Source organism: Mercenaria mercenaria, chromosome 1 (genome assembly GCF_021730395.1).
Source record: "Mercenaria mercenaria strain notata chromosome 1, MADL_Memer_1, whole genome shotgun sequence".
NCBI classification, from domain to species: domain Eukaryota; kingdom Metazoa; phylum Mollusca; class Bivalvia; order Venerida; family Veneridae; genus Mercenaria; species Mercenaria mercenaria.
The window spans coordinates 53,823,087-53,838,316 of record NC_069361.1 but is presented as its reverse complement, the minus strand read 5'-3'; positions in this window follow the sequence as shown (position 1 = coordinate 53,838,316).

The window sequence follows — 15,230 nt, the reverse complement described above, 5'->3', positions numbered from 1 at the left end:
GATCTGTGTATGAAAAGAATTGGAACCACTGCCTTACCTTTGCATGATCTAATAGGGTCTTAACACTTGGTTTTGCAGTAACTCTGTGATTCCAGCAGGTATGCAAATTTTGATTCCATACCTCATGTTTTTATTTCCATGTAAATGAGATGTGGAACCAAAATTTGTAGTCCTGTTTGGCGCCATATAACCTATACTGTGTTGGTGCGCCGTAAAACCCAAATAAATAAATTAATTAAAAGTACAAAACAATATAGTCGTGAAACTATTGAATTACAGCTTATTTTCATCAAGTGTTTGATGCTTAATTCAATAGATAATAATTTTTTATGAGTTTTAGAAGGTTTTTACAATGGTTATGGCAGTATGCCAGTGATGATTTTTTAGCTTCAAGTTACTTGCACATTTTGGTCATGTTACTAAGAACAGAAACAAGATCGGGTTTTCCGACATCAGACATTTATTATGCCATTGTCCTGGCAAAAGAAGTATAAGATTTTTATAGCTCTTTGTTCTGGCATAACAAAATTAAAATATTTAAACTATCTAGCCTATAATATTTCAACACATTTACGCTCTTGTCAATTTCTTGAAATTCGAAAACTGAGATTTTCTCACTTCGAACAAATGCATTTCAAAACGATATCTGATTAAAGACATTTTGAAATCAACAATTAAGTCAGTTTATATTATATTTTCACAGATAATTAAATTTCCCACCACCCGCCTGTCAATTGCCGCAATATTGTCACTGTTATGAAAGCAGTTTTATGTACAAGCAAATTTCAAATATAATTTAACACATAATAGACAAATAATATTCTCATGTACACTATGTTTCCTTTGTTATCAATAATATTTGTTCTTCTTAAATTTCCTTTTCACAGCAGACCTTCTTTTTCACTGTATTTTTGTAATCTCAACCATCTAGTTGCTCTCTATAATGACTGCATCGATAGTATTAATAATCAAAGTCTAGCCCCTACCGTATTTTCCAAAAGTGTTAGGACTAGTTATTTTCACTTTCTCAAGACTTATTTCCCGAAAAATGATTATTTTGTAAAGGGTCCCAAAAATATGGACACAATAATCATAATCCACCCAATGTTGAAAGCGAAATAAAAGGCGTAAACGATTATCGGTAATTATTCTGTTGATAAACTTAGCCATTGTCCTTGTTTTCATCATCAATTAACATCCCCTTCGAAGAGCTAAAAGAAGTATGTCGGTATCATCTGAAGTGGAGATCAAAGCGGCGGTATAGTTGCCCGAGATTGTCATGGAATTACGTCATGTTTTCGCGCCATATGACACATCACTGTTTGATCGTACCGCTTCGGTTCTTTAAATTAATCAATAAAAAAGTTTCTTCTTTAATTTGTTAAAGCGAATTCAATATCCTGTATAAATTCACAGGTTAATGTGTCAAACGATAATTGTGGATATCCTACCTCTGTGAGCTATTTTGCCGCACTAACATAAATCTGTTTGCCAAAAATCGTTTTACGCCATGTTTTTAAAATTGCCATGGAGGTAATATAGAGATGGAGTGCGGACGAGATAATTGGTGATAATTTTTTATTATACCACATGTTGTTCCTTGCTGAGCTCCTTTCAGAATCCTATGAGATATATCACCACAGTCACTTAATTATCACCATTTCACATGTAATTAACATAATCCTTTGAACACACTGTGCGGCACCGCGGTTTTATCGTAAATCAGCAGATGCATCAAAATTTCAACAAAACGGAAGTTGTGGGTGACATATGCGCACGTGTCATATTTTGAAACTAATTAATACAAACAATGCGCACTGCTGGGGATTCATCGGTAGAGTAAATGTACTACTTCTTACAGCATGCGTTTCTGTGATATTATAACTCTTCAGATAACAGTGACTCATTAAAGTAAGCAATTACAGTTTTCTATGCAATCATTTTAAACTAAATTCTTTTAGATTTCCTAAAATTTCCTAAAAATTGTAGACATGCTAAATTAAAGTTAAGGTATCAAGTTTTCATTTACTGGGTATCAGAAACTTGAGCAGTTGTGAGCATTTTAAATAATGACCATGTTTTAGGCTGCATATTTTATATAACTGGTCTTGATTACAAGTTTATGTAAATCGTTCATATAACTTAAATTTTATTTATTTAAGTAGTTATTCAGTTACCAAACGCCTTCTTCGTGTATTTATCTCTACATCTATTTATTTATTCAAATTTAATTTATTTCGCAGATTTGAAGCTGGTGTAAAATCTCACGGTTAAAGTGGAACATTTTTCCGCAATTTTGTCGCACGATCTCGAGGTCAGTGCCTGTAAAGATGGACATGATTTTTTATTATTATTATTTTTTAAATATGTGCCTTGCATTTCACTTATTCGCCTAGAATGTACAAGCATATTGACAAGACCTGTTTTAATATCCATATACGCTCTGTACAGCTAAAATTGGATTTGTAGGTCAGTAATATTACGTTATAATCTCATTTATTATAAAGTGAATGTTCGTATTCATCTCTTTCTTGTCTTTACATTCTGGACATATCCAGGGACCCTCCGGTAAAGTTTCTGCTTTCAAATTGGCAAACGAATAGTGCCACCATTCAAATCCGCAGTTTACATGTTCGCAATTAATCATTTCTCTATCATTCGGGTGTTCACGTGGACAATATGGCTAGTCATTGTCAGAATCACTCCACAGTCCTGTTACTTGAATTAATGGAAAAGAAAATCCCTTCAAAATCTTAGTTTTCGTAATCATTATTTGCCACAAGTAACACTTACAATAAAGTCTTTCCAAAAAGATCAAATTCGATGTAAATCAATTATAATTGCAAGACCATGGGTGACATGAAAATGCGTGTATTTCGTCAACTTTAATTGCCAAGATGTCAATATTTCCAAAACAACGTCAGAATGTGTATTTGAAGCGTCAGGTAGTTACTAAACGGAAAATATCGGAACATCCTGATCTCATTATCGGACTATTACGACTGTTCATCGGGTCTCACTCGATAAACTCCGCAAGGAACAACATGATATACGATTAACATCTAGTTGCTACTGATTGACAGGTACTTATCAGAGGATAACAAAACCGCGGTGCCGCACAGTGTACCTTTGAAGTGCCTTCGTCCGCACTCCATCTCTATATTACCTCCATGAAATTGCTGACGCTTTTTCATTATTTAAGATTTTTTTATTCTGTTTTTTTTTTGTACTTTCTGGTCAAAAGTCTGAACTTTATGCCTATAGAATTTATCCTTTATTTACCCTTAGAAAGAAATAAATAATTAAGATCGCACTGTTTGAAATTTTACAAAGAACTAAATTTAAAATTGACCGTTTTTATAGAATTTTGCCTACATTCCTGTCGATATCTTATTAAAATCGTTATAGAATTCAAACTATATTACATCTTAAGCGGTGCTAAAAATATTGATGCGATAATAACAAAAAATGAATGCACTACGCGCGTTTTTTGTGTATGTGTAAACAAAAGTAACGTCGAGCGATGGAAATTAGATATTACGATAGGTCGCACGTGCTCGTGGAATGGAAAATTACCGGCATGACGTTTTGGTATACTTTACGTTTCGCGGGTAAATTAGATACTAGATTTGTAAAATTATGTCCTTTTGTCAGATTGCCTTCCGGTTATAAGCGGTTTGATGTCGTCTGCATCCTATGGCATTAGGCAACGATATCGGCAAAGTTGACACATTTTCGGAATACACAAGATAATAAACAGTCCGCTTTATCGATTTTCTACTAGCTGACCGCGGGTTACTTTCTCACTTGCCATAATTATCTATGCATTTGTTAAATAAAATAATCGCCAGTTTCAAGCACCAAAATCAGTTTTTCCCTCTCAGTGATAAGAAAATAAAAATATTTTTTTCTCTGGAATGCAATAAAATTATTTGAGTCGGGGCAATTTTATCGGGTCGGTAGGTAAAGGTCAAACAAACTTAATTTTATTTTAAGCCTTAATAGGTGGAGCACCTGAAGAACATATTCAAAGATATAAGGGTATAAATTATTTTCAGTTTGGATACACAACTTTTCTACAAAATATGCACAAAAAATGACTAGTTTTAGTGGTGAGTTTCAGAACATTTGATTTTTTAATTTTATTAAATTAAATTGCTTTTTTACAATTGTATAGTGTGTATTAAGATTTTAAGGCATCTTAGACGTATGCTAGCACGTATATCGGTCTATACGAGTAAATAATGTGACCAACCCTCAAGTGGCGTGACTCCTCGTGGTTGTTCCAAGTCAAGTGACCTTAAGAAAAAACCACAAAAGAACAGTGTTTTAGAATTTCCATATATGTTAAAAAGATTTGCTTTGTTGAATAACTTGTTTTGAAACTATGGTGTCTGATCATTCACCCTTATAATTAAATATATAAAATTTCCAGGTTTACTCATTATTTCTTAATAAGTCGGTCACTAGCTATAATAGCTTATGCTGTCCTTTATATGTACATCGACTTATTAAATTTGTACCTTGAGATAAAGGTTTTGATTTAACGCCTAGCATTTGCTTATAGGTACACTTGCCAGTAGGCAAGTAAAATTGAGTGAAATTATTTCATTCACCAGTCACTGCTCATGAACAAGTGATTACCCAGATGCCCAGAAAAAAAACCCTAGAGAATTGGCTAGGCTTACTGCGCGACCAGACCGCAGCTAGGGCATCATGTTACCAGACAGCTACGCTCTGCCTTAGATAGTCCTTGCATAGCAAAATGGCACAAAAATTCCGGGATGTAAGCAAGTCTGTTAAATGTTACCTCTTCTTATAATGGTTGCAATTGCTGAGTCCTGAGTGCTGAGGTGTTTTTCATACCTAGTCCGCTAAAACCATCTAGGTGTCTTTGAAACAAACGCGTTGAAACGAATGACCAGATGGTGGGTACTTCCACCTTTCTAAAAATAAATGTTGACAAGAACCAACGTGGAAATCGTTCAATTTCGAATTCTTATCGTATATACTACAAACTATTAGCATAAAATAATAAAAATATGTTTATATTTAGGAAATGTCAACAATTATACACATTTTTGTGAAAAAGTTGACAGCTGGCACATTAGGCGGTGTGGTGTTAAATTATACCAATTCAAAATCGTCCATATTAACCCAACGATCGTATTTACGATATTTGGTTCCAAAGAGTCTAAAATACCACAAAGAAAGCTGACCGCTATTATTATTTATTTTATTTTTTCATTTTATAAATGTCACATTATCTGAAATCGTAAATCTTATTTTTAATGGAAAATGTTTGAATATTATGCATAATATGTACGATAAAGCAAAATCGTGTGTAAAATATGAAAATAAGCCTTCAGATTTTTTGTAGGTATTTTATTACTCGGGCACGTTACTTTAAGGTGAAAATCTTTCACCTGTATTGTTCTCATCACTTAATGATCTTACACAGTTTATTTCCAACAAATATGGTGGTTTATATACATTTGCTGATGATGTGAAAAACCTATTAAATAACGAAAAATTTGGAAGTGTTTTTTTTTTTAGACTCGTTACTGCGCATTTATGCCGACGATACTGTCATTTCTGATGAGCTTCAGACTGCATTAAATACAATGCTTAAATACTGCAATAATTGGAATTTAAAAGAAAACTCTGCTAAAACAAAAGTTGTAATATTTGCTAGAGTCAGGTCCGGAGTCGTCTGGAATATACAACGCACTTTTCTTATTTATAATGAAAACTTAGAATAAGTACATGAGTTTTATTATCTTGGTATTCAATATGCGGATCAAGCAAAGTACTCCTAATTGTATGTTATATGGTGAACTTGAGATCACTCCAATATCTTTGCAAATAAAAAGTAGAATGGTTAACTACGTACTGGTGTAAACTGTTGAACAGTAAAGATGACAAGATTTGTAATGTTTTATATATATTCAATATATGTTAAATATAAATCTGAATTACAATGGCTATCTTTTGTTAAGAATACTTTAAAGTTGGAATGGCGATGTTCAGACTTTAAGCAAATGTTTAAGCTATCATATATTTAAGTCAAAATTTGTATTTGAAGAATATTTTAACATACTGCCATGGCAACTTTCTTCTGTTTGCTAAAGTTTTCTTAAATAAAATCATTAAGATGCCAATTGAGAAAGATCGTATTCTTTAAATTTAGATAGAAAACTTACGAGTATGTTTTTGCTGTGATGCATTGGGCCGGGCGTGATGTATTTCCAATACCTCTTTATATTAGCATAATTTTGTAAAAAACAGCTGACGTAAATTTATTAAACCAGTTTATTATAGGTTCCTAATAATTGAATTTTGTCGACTTATGAACAGTAGAAATAAAACATGTTTTAAGATTTTTTACATTATTTTGTAAAGAAATAAATACAACCTGCAAATAGTTTTGATAATGTTCTATCATTAGTTTTCTTCTCTAATGATGCATACATTTGTTGTTGTTGTTTTCATTGGTCAAGTTGTGGCTGTTTAGATGCTAGTCATTCTTCCAGGGATTTTGAACCTTTGCTAATTGCCTTGGTCCGAAATCCTTGAATATGGGAGAAAATATTATGATAACTTTGTAATTGTCACTCATTCTCCTGTTACTTTGTATAATTTTGTGTGTTCCGGTTACATGTTCACATTTTATATTATTTTGTATTTTGTATTTTATGTCACATGTTCTTATGAACCATGACAGTAGTAAATAAATCTGGATCTAAATTTTCTGTTCCGCCCCCCCCCTTTGTTACATTTCACATGGTTTTTCCTATTTTATGTCAGTATTAACTAAATCTTGAAAATCTTCTCCAGTAAACTCTGCTAACTATTACCTATTATTTTTGGTTTAATTGGTTAGACGTTTTAGTTGTATCTGGTGAAAATTGTGTTCTAAGTAATTGAAGTTGTATTGATAAAACCAGTCACTTTTACATACCAAGTCTTTTATTGTGATTATAGCTAATGTTACAATCTATTATAATAAGTCGTGCTTTTGAAAATAAGATCTTGAATAAAATAAAGCCTGATAGTTCCTGTATATTAATGACTGCAATATGCACATGTATGTAAACTTTTTGGGGATATTTTATGTATCTTAACAAAGAAAGAATAAATACACGTACGTATTAAATATCTTTAATTACCAAAACTATAATGCGGTTGCTTTACCCAATGAGCATGCCTATATCAGCTAGATATCGGCAAGTGGTCTGAATATCAAATAGATGTCTACCCAATATAAAAATATAAAACGACACCAATATTTTTTACCAATTAATTTGTTTACTGTTTTACTCTGCATTTGATTACCTGATACAATATTAGTATCGATTACCGGAACACCAGAACCCGAGTCTAGAGGTCATACCTGTAACCGGACCCTTAGCAATTGCCGAAGCATTTTTGTGTTTCGATACTTTATATTCAGTTTTCAACTTTCAAAACAGAAACGTATGTATCGCTTGTGATGTCATGCTAGACCATCTGTATATAGTAGCCTAAGATTGATTGATACGCCAGCACGTCAGTGCGAGAGGAACAACGTATCTCAAAGGATTCTGTAAATGTTACGACACGAAACAAACATACAATAGCATTATTCTAGCATAAAATTTTAAAAAGGCTTTTTAAAAAGATACATCCGACTCTTTACATTTATCTGATTGAACCGGCAAAATATATTCTTCATCAAATGAAACATTGTACTGCTCGGTATCCCCAGACTTAGTCAAAATTTAGATTCCAACAAACATAATATTTTCTGTGATTATGATTGATCAAATAAACAATTAATTCAGGTCTTCACGAAGTTCAATAACTGATTTACTAGATTCTATGACTGAAAGTGCAAATGTGTAGGAATTGAATCACGAGAGCGTAAGCCGAAGTTGTTTAATATCCAAGTGTCTTAACACTAAAACATGATATATCAAACAATAAACCACAAATAATGTATTGTTTATTTCAATTCTAACATGCTCATTGAAACACGTTGATAACATTTGTGCTGAACTAATAATCTATTGGTACTGAACTGGACGCCTTGCGGCTATTTGATGTCATACTTGACGTCATAATGTTATCCTACCCGTCTGCGCGCCAACCGTTGTTTATCTAAGAACATACATAATCCACTCTATATAACGTGATAGCGCGACACCACAAGATAACATGACACCAGATCGGACAACGCGACACTGGAGTTGTTGTTGTTTTTCAGTCGTTTTTTCAATTTTTCTATACACAGTGTGAATCAATTGAAAAACAGATTTCCTTACCATGTTTAAGGATGAAAGATGATCTAAAGGAATGCTTTCTGAATTAAATAGACCACCCAAATAATTCATACATTGGCTAATCACGGCCGGTTTTCATTGTTTTGGATATTGAACCGAGGATTTTTTTCGATTTCTGAAGCAACAGCTTGGCTACCCTCAATAAAAAAATCCAACTTCTCTCTCTTTTGGCCTTGCCTAACATATCCCGGCGATTATCTCCATTACTTTCGACAATTCGGGGTTAAGTCGGATGGGTAGACCCAAAAATGTTCTGTCTGACACCACATGAGTCCCTGGGAAGGGGTTCTTACTGACACGAATTTTTGATGATAAGATGTTCTGTCTGACACCAACATTTGATCATTCTGTTTTGCCTTTATTTCGCTCGAATTTACGCGTGTTTTCGGGTATAACGGGTCGTTATATTCATTTTTCTACTAAAGGTTTAGTTTATAATGTAGTATTTCACCATAATTCGGTCGAACATGTGCATTCGTGGCGTAGTTGAAAGTAGTATCATTTAAAAAATCCTTATTTTTTTATTTTTGGCACTTTTGCGTGTTAAAAACCTTACTTCGTGGGGCATATTTCATTCGAGAATGTATATACTTCAGTAAAATAGATAGGTTTCAGATTAAATATCTCGTGTTAATATGAGGAGGAAAACGAAAGGACTCGGGTCGTACTACTGCGCGACGCGTCAAACAACACGATCGAGAAAACGGTCAGTGGTCAATTACATAGCTGGTATACACAACCTTTAAATTTGAAAGGGAAATTTAGTACGAATTTAGGTGTAACGACACTAAATGTTTAGAGAAAGAAAACCGCCTAAAATGTAAGGGTAATGCACCTCGGAGGGGGTCTCAGGAGTCATATGTTAATAGGGATGTCCGGGTCAATATTCAGCACCCGCCCCACCTGAGCTCTGAAAGACCGATTCATATAATCTTGACCTATTCATATTTTGTCAATGGTTTAGTAACCACATGTATATGATATACAGAAGAAAAACGTACATTTCTAGAATACTCTATCACAGTTATATAATAATAGGTTACGTACATAATATAATAAAGTAGAGCAGATCAGTCGACCAAACCTTCATTCATTTCTTGTCAGAATTTAAGAAAGCCTTTCATTTAGATACTAAACACTGACCGTATAATGAATTGTGTCAAACAATATATGAATAGATCTTTCAGAGCGCAGGTGGGTGTGGTGTTGAGAGATACTGCCCTGGACAATCTACATCAATAAAAATTTTGACTCCTGCCGACCACTCCGTGGTGCACAACCACCTTAAATCATTAGGAGTTTTACTTTCTCTACACATTTATTGTCATGACACCTAAAATCGTGCTGAATGTCCTCTTGAACTGTAAAGGTTTTATACCAGAGTTCTAGTGTAAATTCGCTACAGTTTAGATCACATGCACTATACTTCCTAGAACTTCAACCCATCGAAACCATATATATAGTAAACTACAAATAATAAGCCGTCAAACTATGATATATATAGTAAACTACAAATAATAAGCCGTCAAACTATGAAAAGAAAAGGGGGTGCAGACAGATTTGTGGTGAAACGCCGCCCATTTTTAAGCCATGACCGTTCTCGGATCCTCTTTTGTTGACGGCGTCGCGCAGCAGTACCGGACCCTTCTTCCGTTTTCTCTCATCTTAGCCATATCACACTATATATAACCTGAAAATTTGTCAATCTTACTGAAAATACATTTTTCGAAATGCAAATAAGCCCCTTATTTTTACACGAAACACATGCCAAAATAAAAAAGTAAGGTTTTTTTTGGGTACTACTTTTCAATACACCACGGGAACGCACATGTTCGACCGAATTATGGTGAATTACTACATTATAAACTAAACCCTTAGTAGAAAATGAATTCAACGACCCGTTATACCCGAAAACACGCGTAAATTCGATAAAATACTGCAAACCGAGTGAAATAAAGGCAAAAAAGTTATGATCAAATGTTTCGACCGATTACGGGTGCGAATTACTATATTATTACTAAACCTTTAGTTAGAAAAATTATAATTTAAACAGACCCGTTATACTCGAATAACACGCTTAAATTGATAAAATACTGCAAACGAGCGAAATGAAGGCATCAGTATGATTTAGGGCGCTTTTGTTAGTAACAAACTCAGTTAGGTTGTCAAACGGGTTGCCCAAACTTTCGAATCTTGTTTTGTAAAACTGTTTTGATATGGAAAAGGTTTGTGTCATTTGTTTTAAAAAACCGCCTAAACCGGTTGGTCAAACCGTACCAAACTGCCTCGGAGGCGGTTTGTTCGGTTCGTTGTATCGGAAAATGTATTGCCTGTTCGAGAAAAAAATGGCGGACCGTGGGGACCGACAATGGGAAACGAGTAAGGAAAAAATAAAATAAGAATTTGTTCATTTCTGGAGAAAACCCGTGGTAATCTTTAAGCTCCGCCGAATTCATTGGTCAATAATTACTTCTTGGAGTAAAACAAAATTCTTTGATTGGGATGTATTAACAGCGTTATAATCAGTTATCTTACATGGTCGAATATTTCATGCATTACGTTCCAAGATTATTCGACCGCCGACAAGTCCAAAATCAATTATGTTATTAGTATAAAGTTTTAAGTTTATAGTAAGGTGTCTGTTTCTGAAGGATAACATACAAATGCAATATTTTGTATGTAATTAAATGTCTCTGGTTGCTAAGCAAGGGGAGAGGATTCACGTCTTGTAGTGTAAAGAAACACACTTACTTTTGTCAGAATTCTAGGTTTCAGTCCTAGCAAGAAGCCGTATGCACATGGACATAACTGTATTTCACATAAACATCATTAGTATATAAAATACATATTAATTATGCAAAGCTGTTCCCTAGTCTGACTAAATTTTATGAGCAAAATGAGTATTTTTTTATTTTTCATGCATACAAACTATTCATATCATTAACATTTTAATCTTCAAATTAAATTTTCATTTGTAGCTCACCTGACTTAAAGTTCAGGTGAAACTTTTAGTAGGTCTTTTGTTTCGTCGTCGCGTCCGTCCACCATTGAGTCTTGTGTTCAAGATTAGCGCGTTTCATTTCTTCATTTGATTTGAACCAAACTTGCCAAATAAACTTGTATATCTATTAGATCTCGGTTACTTCGAAAAACAGCCATATGCAAGATTGGTCTTGGAGTTATGCCCCTGAAATGGCTATACTCTGCACACTTGAGTTTGTGTTCATGATTGCGTTCCATTTCTTATTTGATTTGAACCAAACTGTGGCACGTAAACTTGTATCTCTATTAGATCTCGGTCACTTGCGAAAATTCAGCCATATTGCTCGATGGGTCTTGGAGTTATTGCCCCCTGAAATGGCTAAAATTGCAGATTTTAGCCTTGTGTTCATTGGATAGCGCTTTATTTATTTGCCATGTTCACCAAACTAGTTTTAACCTCACATCACCAAATTTCTAGAAAAATTTGTTCTAATTATGGCCCCAGGGTCAAAATTGGCCCCGCCCCAGGGATTACTTGTTTTATACATAGACTTGTAGAGGAAAATCTTTAAAAAAAAATTGTCTGAAAACTACAATGGCTAGAGTAAAGATAGTTGGTGTGTGTATGTCTAGTGGACCTCTACCAAGAATATTACAAATCGTGGCCCTGACAGTCAAATAGCCCCACCCTGGGGGACTGCTTGTTTTTCACTTAGGACTTATATTGGAAATCTTTAAAATTCTTTTGTCTGGAAACCTCCAATATCTAGGAGCTTAGTATTTGGTATGTAGCATTGTCATAGGGGGACACTCTACAATGATTATTCAAATCATAGACCTGGAGGGGCAAAATTGGCCCGCCCCAGGGGCTACTTTGTTTTACATAGATTTATGGAAAGGGAAATCTTGATAATTCTTTTTGTCTGAAATACATCGGCTAGAGTTTAGATATTTGGTGACTATTTCTTTATCTAGTTGACTCTACCAAGATACTTTCAATCATGGCCCTGGAGCAAGATGGTCCCTCGCCCCAGGGATACTTGTTTTTACATAGACTTATATAGAGGAAATACTCTTGATTTCAAAAATTCATAACAAAATAGAAGACATGATATTTTGAACCTGGTGAAAAAAAAAACATATTCTGATTTTTCACTAAAGGATTGCTGTGGTCGAGAGGTAGAGGGTGTGAGCCCAACTGGTTGGTCGAGCATATTATTGCACATTAATTCCTGTGAAACTGTTGAGCCAAATTTAAGGAAACTTTACAGGAATGATACTTGGGTGGTCCTCTTACCAAAATTGTTTCAAATAACTTTTTCAGTCATTTACTCGTTCTCCCTACATCCAGTAGAGCTCATTGGCTTGTCAGGTGAGCGACATGGGCCACTTGGCCATCTGTTTTTTTTTATCCTGACAAGATATTAATTGAAATAACTTGACTGACACTCTAGGCTGTTAAACAGCAGCTAAATGGCCGTAAAACATGCAAAAGTCATACATACGTGTGGAGGATTAATTTTCATGGTTTGCGTAGTTGTGTAATTAATTTCTAACAAGCCATAAATACCATCGTTTTTATTTCAAAAGGTGAATTGTATTTAAAACGTTCCTTATGAAATAACTATCGTTTTAGACAAGCAGTTATCAACAACAAAATAAAAATGACTATAAGTCTGGAAAAAGAGCGGATCCTTGTTGTTCAAAGTTGTACATCTAGTAACAATGTAACTTCGAAAAACAAGTTTGACAAGTTTGTTTCAATTGATAATCATTGTTCTCCTTAGTGATGGTGACTTTCCCCTGTGATACATGTTCTGGGGGTTGTTCTGACTGAGCTCCTAACTAAGCAGGTTTGTCGGCCTCTTCATTGCCTGCCAAGTCCACAATGGGATGGAATGCACTGAAGTGTACTTTGCAGGTTTTACCTCAGGTGCTCGCATTCTACTGGCTAGGCTGCGGAGCTTTATTGTTGATTAAGAGCTTCCATGACAGACAGTGCATCTGTAAAGGAAAGACGACTGAGGAAACCTTTCTTCTGCCGAGTTTTCATAATCATGGAGACGGCTTCATGAGTGCGTCAGTCTCTGCTTGAAATTGCTGTAGTGTTTTCTGTGGATGCGTTTAGTGTAGAGGATATTAATATCACGAAAATAACATTATAACTTATTAACATAAGTATCAATTATGTTTAATAATGTATATCCATGGTTTTCTCCACCACCTAATACAGTGAAATAAAAGTTCAAAGTATATGTATTATTATCACAGTCCGGGGTGTCATTTGGTTGCCATCCGGATTTGAATTACAATGCGTCATCAGTAAAAAATGTCAGAGGTTAAATTTGTCAACAATTTTTGAAGAATCTTCATTAATATTTATTTAAACATGTTTTTGTGAGGTAAGATAACTCGCTGGCCTAAATACAACTGCTTACTTAAATTCAGTCCAGCACCAGAAGTAAGAGTATATGTGCTTGGCTTGAAACCTTGAGTAGTAATTAACGTCATCTATTTTTTGCACATTAACTACATCAAAACTGTCAAACTTTGCTGTGTGTGTCTAAAACAAGGAAACGCAATGATTTCAATGTGGCGGTTATCCCTGTTACAAAAACATTAATCTCTAAATTTTCATCAAATTGATATAACAAACAAGTCGCTGGACTAGTGGATTACAGTTATTTGATTAATCTCAGTCTTAGTCTTTGTGGGCCGGCTTTGGTTAGGGTAGTTGATAGTTAAATTATTTGTCCTTCACTTTGCAGTGTGCTCGGAACCTTGCTTCAGGGTGTAGAATTCTTTCCATGTGTGGATTTGTTAGTAATCCAGCTGACTTAAAACGGACAGTGGCTTTACCTAGCTGCCCGCCCATGCCTTAAATAATGCATTGAAAGTTGATATATGACCTATAATTCTGTCAGTCTGACAGGAAACTTACAAAAAACTATCATTTGTATTCACTCAAGTGGTCTAATGTTCTCGAGTGCAAAAGGAAGATGACTCAACTGTCTATGCCCATAAATTAGCCTTGCTATGTTAAATTGTGCGGCACATGAGGAGTAGTATAGTAAGCTGCATGTTATTTAATATGTTTGGCTCTTTAGATACAAATCTGTCACATTTATCTCATTTAGGAAGAAATCTGTATCTGTATGTTTTTACAGTGTAGGGCCTGTTACAGCTTCGCACACTGGAGGGATGGCGCTTAATCGTGAAGAAGGGCAGACTTGAAGCCCTCTGTTGTCTCGGCGCGGACCACCCCTATCGTCCAGGGGTTCCATTCAATTATTGTTTTACACAAAAAATGTGTTTGTCAATGCTCAGATTTACAATGCCTACCACTAAAACCTCTGGTATTGTTTATTACTTGGTTGTTTCAACAATGTTTGACACATGGAAAATCACTATATGATTTTGCGCTGTTTGTCTTTTCGAGTTTACAGTTGTAGTAATCCGAAGGGTGTATAGCTGGCACCAGACCCCCGGCCACTTTGTAGAGAAATACAAGTCGACTGGTTCTTCTACATCCTGAAGTGGAGTTAGTTTGGAGAGATTCCTACCGGTTTGTGACCGATCTCTTTTTACTCTAGACATGTAGTCGCCGGTTAATAATATCTCGTGCCTGACGCTGGATAACGTTCTAACTTATTTAATATCGCCTTCTAAGTATGGATCCCAAAACGATAGCACTATATCCGAGAGGTGATCGTATTAAAGCTAAGTTAGGGCACTTTTTCTGCATTCTGATGGACAGTGGCGAATATGTTTACTGGGCCGGAGTAGAGCCAGGTCGAATTTGCCTTTTTTAGTAATTTTATCAATGTGCTTTAGTCCATAAAATAAAATTTAATCACTATTTTTCTAGATTCGTCATTTGTGCATACAAACCGCCTGTTGTTTCAAGAACTCATTTTTAACCGATAA